Source organism: Lonchura striata, chromosome 7, assembly GCF_050655825.1.
Source record: "Lonchura striata isolate lonStrDom1 chromosome 7, ASM5065582v1, whole genome shotgun sequence".
Taxonomy (NCBI): Eukaryota; Metazoa; Chordata; class Aves; order Passeriformes; family Estrildidae; genus Lonchura; species Lonchura striata.
Window position 1 is genome coordinate 2,866,558 of NC_140709.1, and position 12,607 is coordinate 2,879,164.

A 12,607-nucleotide genomic window follows, 5' to 3' on the forward strand; every position below is an offset into this window, starting at 1 on the left:
GCTTTAGAAAATAGAAATGCTGGGTTCAGTTTGACAGAGAAGCCCCAGGGAGATGCTCCCAGGGAGATGAGTGTCCTTTCAGAAACACTCACAGCTCCTTTCACGTGGCTGCTCTCCCCAAAACAGCAGAGCAATGCAGCTGGAACAGCCTGGAAAAGGGACAGGACAGTGGGGCAGGAGGTGATGGTTGGGAAAGGTTTTAACCAGCACAAAACCAAACCCCAGGATGGGTTGGGTCAGAAGGGACCTTAAAGTTCATCCCATTCCACCCCTGCCATGGCAGGGACACCTCCCACCATCCCAGGCTGCTCCAAGCTGGCTGTGGGCATTCCCAAGGATCCAGGGGCAGCCCCAGCTTCTCTGGGAATTCCATTCCAGGGCCTCCCTGCCCTCACCCTAAAAATTCCTCCCCATATCCCATCCATCCCAGCTCTCTGGCAGTTTCATGAGATGCTTTTTCCCCAAAGATTCCCATTAAATGGGAATTTTTACACCTCTTCTCTGGCTGTGCCATCTCTTCCAAGTGAAGCCTGACCTACCTCACACCCCTGTATTTGCAGAACAGCCACAGCATTAAAACTGCAAGGAAAAGGTGGCTGCAACATTTGTCCTGCTCAGAAAATCCTTTGTTGTGAAGGGTTTTGTGTATGGAAATGAAGGAAAGAAATCCAGGAACAGGGCACAGAACATCCACCCCACAATGATAAGAAACCCCCAAATGTCCTTACAAATAATATTTTTTTTTTTTTTTTCCAGGGTTATTTTAATTTAGAGTGCAAGCAGAGCAGAAATACAAGATGAGGAACCTTCCTGTTCCTGTTATGCCTTTTCCCCCCAACATCTGGATGAGCACAGGGATTCCTCTGGATGTACTGTTATTATATATAACATATTAAAATATATATTATATATATTATATATAATATATATATATTAATATATATTTGTTGATTTTATTATTATTATTAGATACAAAAAGAGAGGTTTTTACTATTTAATTGTATTAATTAATATTAATAAAAATTAAAAAAAAATTAGCTATCCTGTTTCAACGCGGAGCATCTTTTGAAAGTCAAATTACCAATCCTTGGAAATGAACAGCACAATTCAATACAACAATAGAAAATAAAAAGGGAAAAATATAAAAAGCAATTTGATAATGGGATTGGAAATGTCCGAGGGCTGCTCTGTGTGCTGCCTGCTGCTCCTCACTGGCACGTGTGCCTCGATTGCTCAAAGCCCACAATGTGTGCCCGAGATTTTTGTCATTGCAGAAAGCCTACGTTTGACCTTTCTTTGTAATTGTGACACCAGTTGAATTCTGCTTTGGTTCATGGCAATTTACTCCATCCTTTGAGAGTTCACTAGTTAATTATTGCCAAGTGAATTTTTAATTTGCTCCGATGATTACATTGGTGAGTGCAGTCATTAGTGGGAAATTTATTTTAGGAATTGGCACTAGAGGGAGCTAAGTAATTGTATCATTTATGGATCTGGGAAGGGGAGAAAAAGAACATTCATTAAAAAGTTGCTTTTTTTTTCTGAACCTGCTGATTTTACAAATATGGCAGCTATGCCTCAGCAAATTAGAAGTGATAATGAATTAGTTAATTTTCCTTCCTGAAAACTGCTATGCTCAGATTATTAAGTTACTCTATTTCTGTTTTACCAGCTACCAGCCAGTAAATTAGGATTTCTAGCACTCTTTTGGGAGGGTGAATTTTTGTAACTATTATCCTTGGTTATCATTAGTTTGGTCTTAACAGAATTAAAATGCTCAGGGATACCCTCCTGAGGCATCAGTGTGTTCCCAGGTGGATTCCAGGATGGATGGATGGATGGCACCGTGGGATGCTGTGGCTCTGTGAGAAGAGCAGAGCCTGCAGCCAAAGCTGGGCCTGGACACAAAATGCTGCATTTTCCTGCCCAGTGTCCACTGAAATCAGTGGAATTCTATTTTAACTCCGAGTTTTGGTTTTGCTGTTCACCTTTGTTTTAGTGGAGATACTGGAGAGAGCCCAGAGGAGCCACGGAGCTGCTGCAGGGCTGGAGCCCCTCTGGAGCCCGGCTGGGAGAGCTGGGAATGTTCCCCTGGAGAAGGGAAGGATCCAGGCAGAGCTCAGAGCCCCGGGAATGTTCCCCTGGAGAAGGGAAGGATCCAGGCAGAGCTCAGAGCCCCGGGAATGTTCCCCTGGAGAAGGGAAGGATCCAGGCAGAGCTCAGAGCTCCGGGAATGTTCCCCTGGAGAAGTGAAGGATCCAGGGAGAGCTCAGAGCCCCGGGAATGTTCCCCTGGAGAAGGGAAGGATCCAGGCAGAGCTCAGAGCCCCGGGAATGTTCCCCTGGAGAAGGGAAGGATCCAGGCAGAGCTCAGAGCCCCTGGCAGGGCCTGAAGGGCTCCAGGAGAGCTGGAGAGGGACAAGGGATGGAGGGACAGGAGCCAGGGAATGGCTCCCACTGCCAGAGGGCAGGGATGGCTGGGAAATTGGGAATTGGGAATTCCTGGCTGGGCTGGGATTCCCAGAGCAGCTGGGGCTGCCCATGGATCCCTAGCAGTGCCCAGAGCCAGGTTGGATGGGGCTTGGAGCATCCTGGGACAGTGGGAGGTGTCCCTGGCATGGCAGGGGTGGCACTGGATGGGCTTTGAGGTCCCTCCCATGCTGACCCATTCCGTGACATCCTAGAGCAGCCCCATGCTGGATCCCATCTGGGATGTGCTCACCTGCACCCCACATCCCCTGGCTGTGGCTCAGAAAATCCCAGATTTAACCCTAAACTGCCAGGCTGCTCCTGCCCCCCTGCTCTGTCCAGCTGAGACATTTCAGTGTGGTTTAAACTGCGTGCAACAAATTTCCAAATCCAAGAGCTGATGCTTCCTCTCTTTACAAAAATGTCACCCCTCAAGGTAGTGTGCCCAATAAGCAGGAAGTAATGCAGACAGATAATTAAAATAAATAAAAATCCAGAATCCAAGATGCAGCCACTGGCCTAGATTATTTGATAAAGGTGAGAACCTCTGACTTTATCATGAAATATCACAGACAGAAAATTCCTGAAATGTGCTGGCTTTCTGAGCCCCCATCTGTTGGTGTTTATGTCATTTTCCCCCAGTTTCACCCTTTTTTCAGGCCATGGGAAGGCACCACCAGCCCCACAGCCCCAGCTGGGAGCTCCACTGGTTTCACCTGGGAGGAATCAGTGCCACTGCTTTTAGGTGAGTCCCTTTTCCCAGAGCTTTTTGCCTGGATTAAAGTGTGGGATTGCTCTGCTGGTGCTGCTGCACATGAGGATTTGTCCTCCTGTATGTGCTCAAAGGTAGGTACAATCAGAGGCAGAAATGAGGATAATATTTTTTTTATTATTATTATTTATTTTTATGTTTCCTTGTATTTTTTTCCCCTGGAATTTTAAAGATGTTCCCCAATGCTGAACAGTTATGGGTGTTTGCTATTCCTTTGTCGCTTCTTTGTTATTGCTACTCTATTTTCAGTTCTTAATTCTGGATATTTTTGCTTTGAGCAACCTTGCTAAATTCTTTATTTCTGTGTTGTATTCTTTTCCACTGCCCAGAACCCATTCCTGCTGTAGTTCTTTGAAGTTCCTCAATGAAAAATCACTGAGCCTTGCAGGTCAGCTTCCTGTGAAATCCTATGGTAAGCCAACACCACATTTCATACTTTTGACACTAAACCTGTTGTTCAATAATTTAAACTGATATAAAAAGTAATATTTTTAATCCAGGGCACGTTTTAATTTTTCCTTTTATGTCATATATATGTGTGGGCAGTGGAGAAAAGTGATTTGGAGTTCTGGTGGGCTGGGTGTGTTCCCCCAATGACTTTATCCATCCTTGGCTCCAGCAAGAAACCTCTGAGGTGGGAACTCTGGGTGAGATTTTGCAGTTTGATATTCCTGCATCAAAACTGGGGCTCCAAATCCATACACACTCTTTACATTCTTAATAAAATGGTTTTGGTCAGTAAGCATCTATTTCTAGCTTTGCAAACTAGTGACAAAAGGTTGGGGATTTAGAGTGGAGTAAAACCCCCCTCAGGAAGGGCAGTGCTCAAAGCACCTCTTCCATTTCCAAAAGAGTTTCTTTTTAAATCCCATCACTTTTGGTTCATTCTGCACCAAAAATCTGTGCTCTGAAGTTTAGAGATTACGGGAAATAAGGTTTTCCCAAGTGTCTGGAAAACTTTGTAGCTCTGTGTCTACTTCATGCATTTCTTTCCAAGTTTTATTTGAGAATGAGGGAGTTTTGTAGCATCTTTTCCTTTGGTTGATTTTTCTTTAAGAGTACCTCTATCTATAATGTCTGTCTATCTATAATGTCTATCTCTGATAGATATTAAATCCCTGGAAGTGATCAAGGTCAGGTTGGACAGGGTTTGGAGCAGCCTGGGATAGTGGAAGGTGTCCCTGACCATAGAAAGGAGGTGGAACAAAAAGGATTTTAAGGTCCCTTCAACCCCAAAAAAAAATCTGTTGATATGCAGTGCTAGAAAAATCCTGGTTTTTCTCTGAGTTTATTAATTAAGAGCACTGGGAAGAGTTGTGAAAACTTTGTCACCCTTTATATGGAATCTAAACTGGCATCAGGTGCATGGAGAATCCTCTGTGATGTGATCCATTCTTGTGGTCTCACAAAACTCAGATGTCCAGGCTCTAAGCACGGAGCATTTGAAAGATTTTAGGTTTTTGGAATCAAGTGGCTAAATTACAATATCACAAGAGATACTGATTTTATATCAAATCTGCCAGGACAGAGAAAGAAAAGAGACTTTTAGTGCTCAGACTGATCATTAGTGCCATGTTAGAGCCCTCTGGTCACAGTTTTGCTGATGTCCCCAAAACAGGACAGATTTCTTTTATTGCTTTAAGGCCTGGTGTTGTTCTTGCCCATAAAGAATTAACCTGGGAGGAGCATCCCTTAACTTTCAAACACTTATCTCAGTATTTCCTTTCAAATCCTCCCTTAAAGCAGAGCTTTTCCCACCTTCCTGAAGTGGTTGGGGAAATTTAGTAAAGGTTATTTTTCCTTTCCTTTTCCTTTTCGTTTTTCTTTTAGGATAGGCTGAGATTCTGGGGCAGCAGAAGGGAGATTTGCTCCCGCCAGAAATACCTGGCTTGTGTAAACTGCAAAAATCTGGCCTTGCTCAAGTTTTTAAAATTACTTCAGCAGATTTAATGAAACTTCTTATGAGGCAGCATCACTTGAGCAGCTAAAAAATCCTCCCATTCTTAAAAAAAACCCAACAAAATTAAATATAAGCTTTTTAAGCTCAAACTTGTTTTTTAATAAAAATTTTAGCTGATTCATGTCCTTCCCTCTTGTCCCACTTATTTACTTTAATCAACAGGAGACTTAGAATTTTTAAGGCCGTTGTTCAATAGCTTTTTTTGTCCCAAAATCCTGTGTGTTCCCCTTTAGCAGGTGCTTGTCAAGCCAGTCTGTGTTGTTCCAAAAACAAAGCAAATTTATAATAAATTAAACCCTTTCATGTTGAATTTGGAAATTCTAATCCCTGAATTTATTTTTTGTTAGAAATTGCAACTTTGATAGAACCTTTGACTTCACTGGGAAAGGAAATGTAGGTTTTTAGATCCTGAAATGAGAAATATTTAACACATTTTGGGTATTTTGGTATTCCAGTGGCTGTTCTACCACAGTGAAAGTTGGGAAAATCTCAGTGAGGCTCTGCCTTCAACTCCCCAGAGTTCTCCTTGGTTTGGCTTCATGATCCTGAGACTTTTTGGGACAATTTCCTGATATTTGGTGTTTGTTATGCTGTGCTTTGGAGAGCTCTGTGCACTCCACGAGGTCTTCCTTGATGTGCCCATCTAGCAAAAATACCCTTTTAATGTGAATTTCTGAGGTGTGCTGCCCTTGGGGAAATTATTTAGCATCAGTTTTGCTTTCTGGAGCTGATCAACAAATCCCACAGACTGTAGGGAATATCTTTGGAAAACCCTGTGCGTTTTCTCTGAGGTTTGTGATGCCCATCCATGCAGTTGTGGCAAAAATGTAAAAGCCAGACACAAAATCTCTTTGTTTCCTTTGTTTTTACTTCCCTGTGACCATCTGTAGTGGCCTAAAAAATAAATATATGAATTATATATGGTCAAGGCCATCTGGGCATGAGCTTGGCCACAGGTGTAAAAACTTTGGTGTTAGAGAACACTTGTGACACTTGAAGTGTTGGTTTGACCAGTTTGTAAGAGTTTTATGGAAACTATTCCAGGGTAACAAAGTTCTTTATTCTAAACTCTTGCTTCACTTAATTCCTTTAAGTCATTATCTAAAATATAGTGATTTAATGCACTTTTTCATGCCTCCAAAATCTACATGCCTTGTTAGGCTGCACGTTTTTTTTTCTACGTGAAAATTATTCTACAAAGAAAATCCAAAAATAAAAAACAACCCAAATAAACAGAGGTGATCCATTTGTTTATACAACACTCAAGTATTTTTAATTCTCCCTTCTAAAGATGGAATCTTTCCTATCGTTTATCAGGCTTGAGGTGTTCCTGGGCACCCTTTAATTCCTGTTCACTTCTGGTTTGCCGACAAATAGATGTTAATGAAATTCTCCAGGTAATAATGGAGAGCTTGGGAGAAGTCAGATCCAATTATCCATGTGTTTTCCCATGAATTTTTAGACAAACACAGATATTTTTCTCTGCCCATGCAGCTACAGAAGGGTTGCACTGGTGTTTTACTGGATTGGATTCCATCCTCCTGAGGGGTTCCTTCTAACTCTGCATTTTCTGTGATTTATTTCTCATCTTTTCCTCCACCCAAAGCCTGCAGATTTTTTTTGCTGAGGAAATAATTTTGGGAAATCATCGTTGGCCTCTCCTGCAAGAATTCTGATGGCTGTCACTGCATTGATTTTTAATTTTTTTTTTTACCCCACTTTTTTTTTTGTTTGTTTGTTTGTTTTTGTTTTTTTGTTTTTAAGTTTATGTATTTGTTTGGTTTTTATTTTTTTTATTTATGTTTCTCCCCAAGTTTAAGGGCCACTCCCTTTGGATTTAGTTGGTTCCAACAGCACAGCCACTGCTGGACAGCAATGGGAATGTCCAGGGATCAGATTTGAGCCTTGGTAATTTTCTGTGTCAATTATTTCTTACACTTCAAGTATTACCAGTTTTTCTTCACTTGTTTGTCTCCAAAACATAAATGTCTGTTTTTAACACATATAAAAATGATGTCTTTCCATCAGCTAAAAGCTCTAAAATATTTTCCATCTCCGAGAAGGCTGAGCTGTTGAACAGTTCACTAAAACCTGAATCAAGCTGAGTATAATACAGAATTTGGTGTGGCCCAGCTGATGGGAGGAATGGATTAATTCATTTCCATGCTGATTTCCCTTTCCCATGGTGAGATACTTGGATTTTTTGCAGTGTTTGGTGCAGTTAAAGGGAGGCAGCCCTTGAATTTCAGAGAGATTTATTTTCATATAGTGGATTGCCAGCTAACTCAGCTGTCCTGAAGGTTCTCACCTTCAGCCAAACTGCACCAGACTTGGCTTTTAGATATTTTTAAAGACTTTGGTCCACCCAGCTATTTCTTCAGCATGATGAAAAACACAGACACAGAGTTCATATGATGTAATTACGGATATTTTTAAATTGTTTATGTTGTATTTTTTATTTCCTTAAGTCAGACATTTATCTGAAGTTTAGAATTCTATTCAGAACCAATGGAGAAGGGTGGGTTATACATGGAAAAAAAGTCTTGTGTGAGTTTCTCAGTAGTTTTTAATAAGAACAATTTTAATCCCCTCAAAATATTAGGAGGTGGTATAAGAGAAGGAAGACCTTGAAATGAGAGAAAATACTTTCTGTTGAAATATTTTTAATTCCTTGTACCATTATTTTTCCCACTTTTGTTGTTTCAGAAATTTGATCACTAATGCTTTAGATATAAACAAGGGGAATGTGTTCAACTTTAATACTTTCTTAATCAAGATTTTTTTAAAGTATTCATTAGGTGCCTTGATAGCTCTGTTAGCTGATATGAAGTATTTGTATTTTTCTGCAAAAAAAAAACCCTGCTGCCATCAATGAATAACAGCTGGAATAATATTAGGGAAAACCCCATCCCTATGGTTCTGGTTTATTCCTGCCTGCTGTCCAAGGGGGTTCTGCCTCTTTCTGCTTCCAGCACTCTGCAAAATGTGAATTTTCAGTTGGGGTTGGCAACACCCTCCACTCTTTTGCACGAGGATCCATACCCCACCACTGTGCAGAAATCAGGAACATTAACACGTCCTTCTGAATTTTATGCTGTGGCCTTTTGTCCAGGAGATTAAACCCCAGCAGGTCTGGAATCAGTGTAATGCTCTTTGGTCCTGTTGGGACCTGAGGGTGCTTCTGCACCTTTGGCATTTCCTGTTCTCCTGGGTTTTCCTGATCCTCAGGTCAGAGCTGTGGTGGTTGCTGCTCAAACAAAGTGCTGCAATCTCCTCAGAGCCGAGATGTGGGTGTGGGATGAACGGGAAACTCCTGCCAGGATTGAGGGGCAGGGGTAAGGAGGTGTCAAGGAGGCAGTTGTTGGTGTTTCTTGGGGGTTTCCTGTTGGAGGAGTTCATTAATGAAGACAAAACCACCTCATTTTGTTGAATTCAGCTTAGGAAAGTCCTGCTTGGTCTGTGGAGACCAAACTCCCTGTCTCAGATTGTGTCAATAGTGATGCCAGTGCAGCCAGGCTGCTGCTCACCCATTTAATCAGGGAGCTGCTTTTGTTTTTATTTTTATTATTATTATTTCAGTGTATTCCAAATCCATGGGCAGCACAGAATGGCTTGGGTTTGGTAAAATCCATCTGTTCCCAGCCCCTCATGGAGCTGGAAGTGCAGCCATGACTGTAGGGTGATGGAAATCCAGGAATTCCCTTGTGTGCTCAACTTCCCCACTGTGCTCTCCCAGAGAAGAGGTTGAAGATGTTTCCAGTAGGATTCCCGGTTGGAAAAGCACATTAGGAAATTAGCTTTTTTGTTTTTGGCAAATGGTAGAATAACAATCTCACCACGTAATCAACATCACCTTGAAGCAGTCAGTGAATGGCAATTTTTCTTCAAGGTTCAGGGAGTGCTGCATTATTGGAGGTGGGCATGTTCTCATCAGCCCCCATTGTCTAACAGCTAATTACTGCTGGGATTAACTCCATTTCACATCAAGGTTTGTATGTCAAACAAACCTGAAATTTGGACATGAGTTGCTGGATATATCTCAATTTAAAATAAAATGAAAGTTCTTTCTCACAGTGGTTGAAGGAAATGCTTCATAGCAAACTCCCTCACCACGCTTCTCAGCAAAAAACAGAGTGGGGTTTTTTTGTCTTTTTTTTTTTTTTCTTCTTTTTCCCCAAGAAAATTGGAAAAAAAAAAAAGCTCTTTTAGGCTCCTTCCAGTTGATGCTCCATGTTGTGACATGTCATGTAAAACTGCATCTGTTATGCTGAAACCAGAACATAAGAGAGACGCTCTTGACGTGAGGAATCACAACACGAGGGAACAGCAGGAACGCTGAAAGCGCGGCGCGGTTCTTCCTCCCGTAACCCCAGCCCTGGGAGAGACGAGGGATTTAAGGGCCTTTCCAGCTCCTCTCCATCCACGCTTCCTCCCCAGTGGCTCTTCCCCCTCTCTCCATGCCCAACCCAGCCCTTCCCATGGGGGGAAATCTCATGGAAGCTCAGAAATGCCAAGTCCGAGGGAAGTTCTGCCCAAAGGGAGACCTCAGGATCAGGCCTGGGAGGTTTTCCTGCCTGTGAAGTAGAAAATAGACTCAGATTAAGCGAGCAGACTTGTTATTTGACAGTTTATAAAATATTTTAGTATCTTTTTGGCAGTAGCAGTTTGAATGTTGGCAAATGTACACATTGCTTGCAGTTACAAAACCTTGTAATGAGTATTTCCCACTGTAATAGCAGCGAGCTGAATTTTGGATAAACCACTTAGACTTGTGAACTCTGACATGCCTGGTAACTATGTCTTTGCAAAAAGAATTTTGTCAAGTATTGGAGCTCCTACTAATAGCACATCCATCTTTCTGCACACTATAAATCTTAAGAAAATTTCTATTACTCTGCAATTTGTCTGGCTTATGCTATTTATTAGCCATTTTATTCTGCTGCTTTAAGAAGTAATGTGATGTTCATTTTATTGCTGGTTCAATAAATTGTTAATTATAATGCAGTGATTGCTGCTGACGTGATTTAAAAGCCACATTAGCACTATAGCATTAAGTTTTAACTATTTTACCCTTCAATTCCCTGTTTATACAACAGTAAAAGGAAAATAGCCGTAGACTAATTTAAAAAATGAAGGTACTTGTATCTATTGATCACATGTTATACTAGAAACTTTTGTTGTTTTTTTTGGTTGTGTCTTTTTTTTAAAAAAGGTTACATTCAGGTCTGAAAAAGAAAATGCACCCACTGAGCACAGTCTTCCTGTTCAGCAAAAAGTGTTCTTAAAGCAAGATTAACCCCAAAGTTAAATTAACAGAATTACTTAGTTAAATTAGGACAATTGGCCTAATAGATTAAAGGAACAAAATACCCAGATAAATCATAATCATTTTATAGTTATGTGTAGCTTTTGGTGCCCATTTTGTATAACAATGGAGCAGAAGGGAGGCTGAGATTGGAAATTGTACCTATTTTCTCCAAGAATGTTGTAAATGGGATTGGGGGAAGTCTCCTTTTTGCTGATTTAAAGTAAAATCTAATTGCTGTGAGTCTAATGATCCATCCTTGGCTGAGCAAGGAGAGAGAACTGACTCGGGTCCAGAAGCCCCACACAGATATTGGGCAGGATGGATGGAATTATGGAATTCTGAACTGGAGTGGCTGGGGACACCTCCTGCCTCTGGGAAATATGTATCAGACATGAAGATTTTGGGTGAAAATATTTACTTTTCTTAGTTATAACATGTGATTAATTTTTTCTTTCTTATTTGAGAAAAATGCACTTGTAGAAAAAGGGGGGGAAACAGAATACCTATGGAAACTGGTACATTAAGCTGTTTTATTTGCATATGCACACGTATATGTTTAATATCCATAAAAATAAGCATGAATGGATCGAAGTCTTCCTGCAAATCATTCACCACCAAAACTGAGGTGCAGCTCTCAAAGACTGGAAGCTAGAGCTCATTAATTCAGACAAATCCATTTAAATATATGGGAGAATGTAACTTTTAAGAGTTCCCAAGTGCCCCTGCCATGGAGCCATCTGATTCCACAGGGAATATTCACCATCACCAGACTTTCAGGCTGCAGCATCTCTGGTTAAAGCATCTTCTGAGTTCTGGGCAGCTTTAATGTATAATTAATAATACAAAGAATTAAAAGAAGCAATAGGAAGCTGTGGTTAGGAGAAACTGCCTGGCTGAGGTTCCCTGCTCCAGCTTTTATTGGGAGATCTGCTGCTAGACAAGCCAATAAATCACAACAAAAAGGTTGTCCTTGCTAGTCAGAGACCTGTTGAAATGAATGAAACACCCAAATCCTTTAGAAAATCCTGGAAGGGAGAAATCTTAACTTGAATTGTCTGATTGAATTTAAAAATCTGCCTGGAAGAGACATTTTAACTAAGTCAGAAATAGTTATTAACTTGAAGAAACCCTTTTCAAAGGTGGACTTAGAGTGGTTTTGTTGTAAGAAAAGAGCTTAAATTATTTTCTTGGGGGAAGGATCATTTCCCAAAAGAAAATAATTTCTGCCAGGGGAGCGTATTTAAAAAAAATTAAAACAAAACACAACACCCAAACCAAGCCAAATGAAACAGGAAAAAAAAAATAGCAGTTTACCCCACATCTTAATTTTGATAAATATGACTTGTTTTGATAAATATGATTTATTTGAATGAATCTTAAATTTTTCTATTTAGTCCTCCCTCATTTTATTTGTGCTTAAGACACTGGCTGAACTGCTTTGATAAAAGGATAGGTCTTGGAACTGGTCATGGTAAAAATTACAGCTATTAATTTAGATAGAATTAATTTAGATAAAATTAGAGAATTAAGAGAAAGTTTGGCTGCCAGCTGGCTCCAAGATTCCAAGCTTTGGGAGCAAAGATCTGAGCTAAAGGGACTGATAAAGCTTCTGGAGCTGCCATAATGTACTGAAAATCCTATCCTTGACTTAGTGCTACATGACATTTCAATAAAAGAAATTAGGACATAAAAAATGACTGTGGGCCCTATTAAGCAGATTTAAAAGTGGTAAACTAATTGCAAAAAAAGTAATGGGGATGTTTTCAGCAACATCTCCTGGAGATGCAACCATGGCATAACACGTTTCCATGGAATGAGTAATGACCTGGAAAAATAAAACTTTTAATGCTTGCGGATCACACAAGAACTGGGGGAGTGATAAATAAGGAAAGGGGATGGTAACTTGTACAAAATCCAGATTATTTTGGATGAAGGGACTGGTTTTCAGAGAAAGCTTCAACGGTAATTTTAGTAGGTTGGATTTGTAGCAATTTTTTTTTTTTGAATGAGTGATTTAGAATTTGAAGAGTTTTTGCTACTTGGAGGATATAAATTTGAGGGTTTTTTTATATTTAGCTGTATTTAGTGAATTGGGATTT

General features: G+C 40.5%; 1 long non-coding RNA gene across 3 annotated transcripts in view; it reads left to right on the forward strand.

Annotated features, from left to right (window-relative positions):
* The first annotated feature begins 2,505 nt into the window (after positions 1 to 2,505).
* The window catches only part of LOC146766862 (uncharacterized), a 46,292-nt gene continuing 36,190 nt past the window's right edge, over positions 2,506 to 12,607 (forward strand). For 2 of the 3 annotated variants that reach the window (XR_014956664.1, XR_014956665.1), the window contains exons 1-2: positions 2,506 to 3,213; positions 3,570 to 3,652. This is a non-coding gene — a long non-coding RNA (uncharacterized LOC146766862). Of the gene's footprint in view, positions 3,315 to 3,569; positions 3,653 to 12,607 lie in introns of all 3 variants that reach the window. The other variant, XR_014956666.1, reaches the window with a different exon arrangement.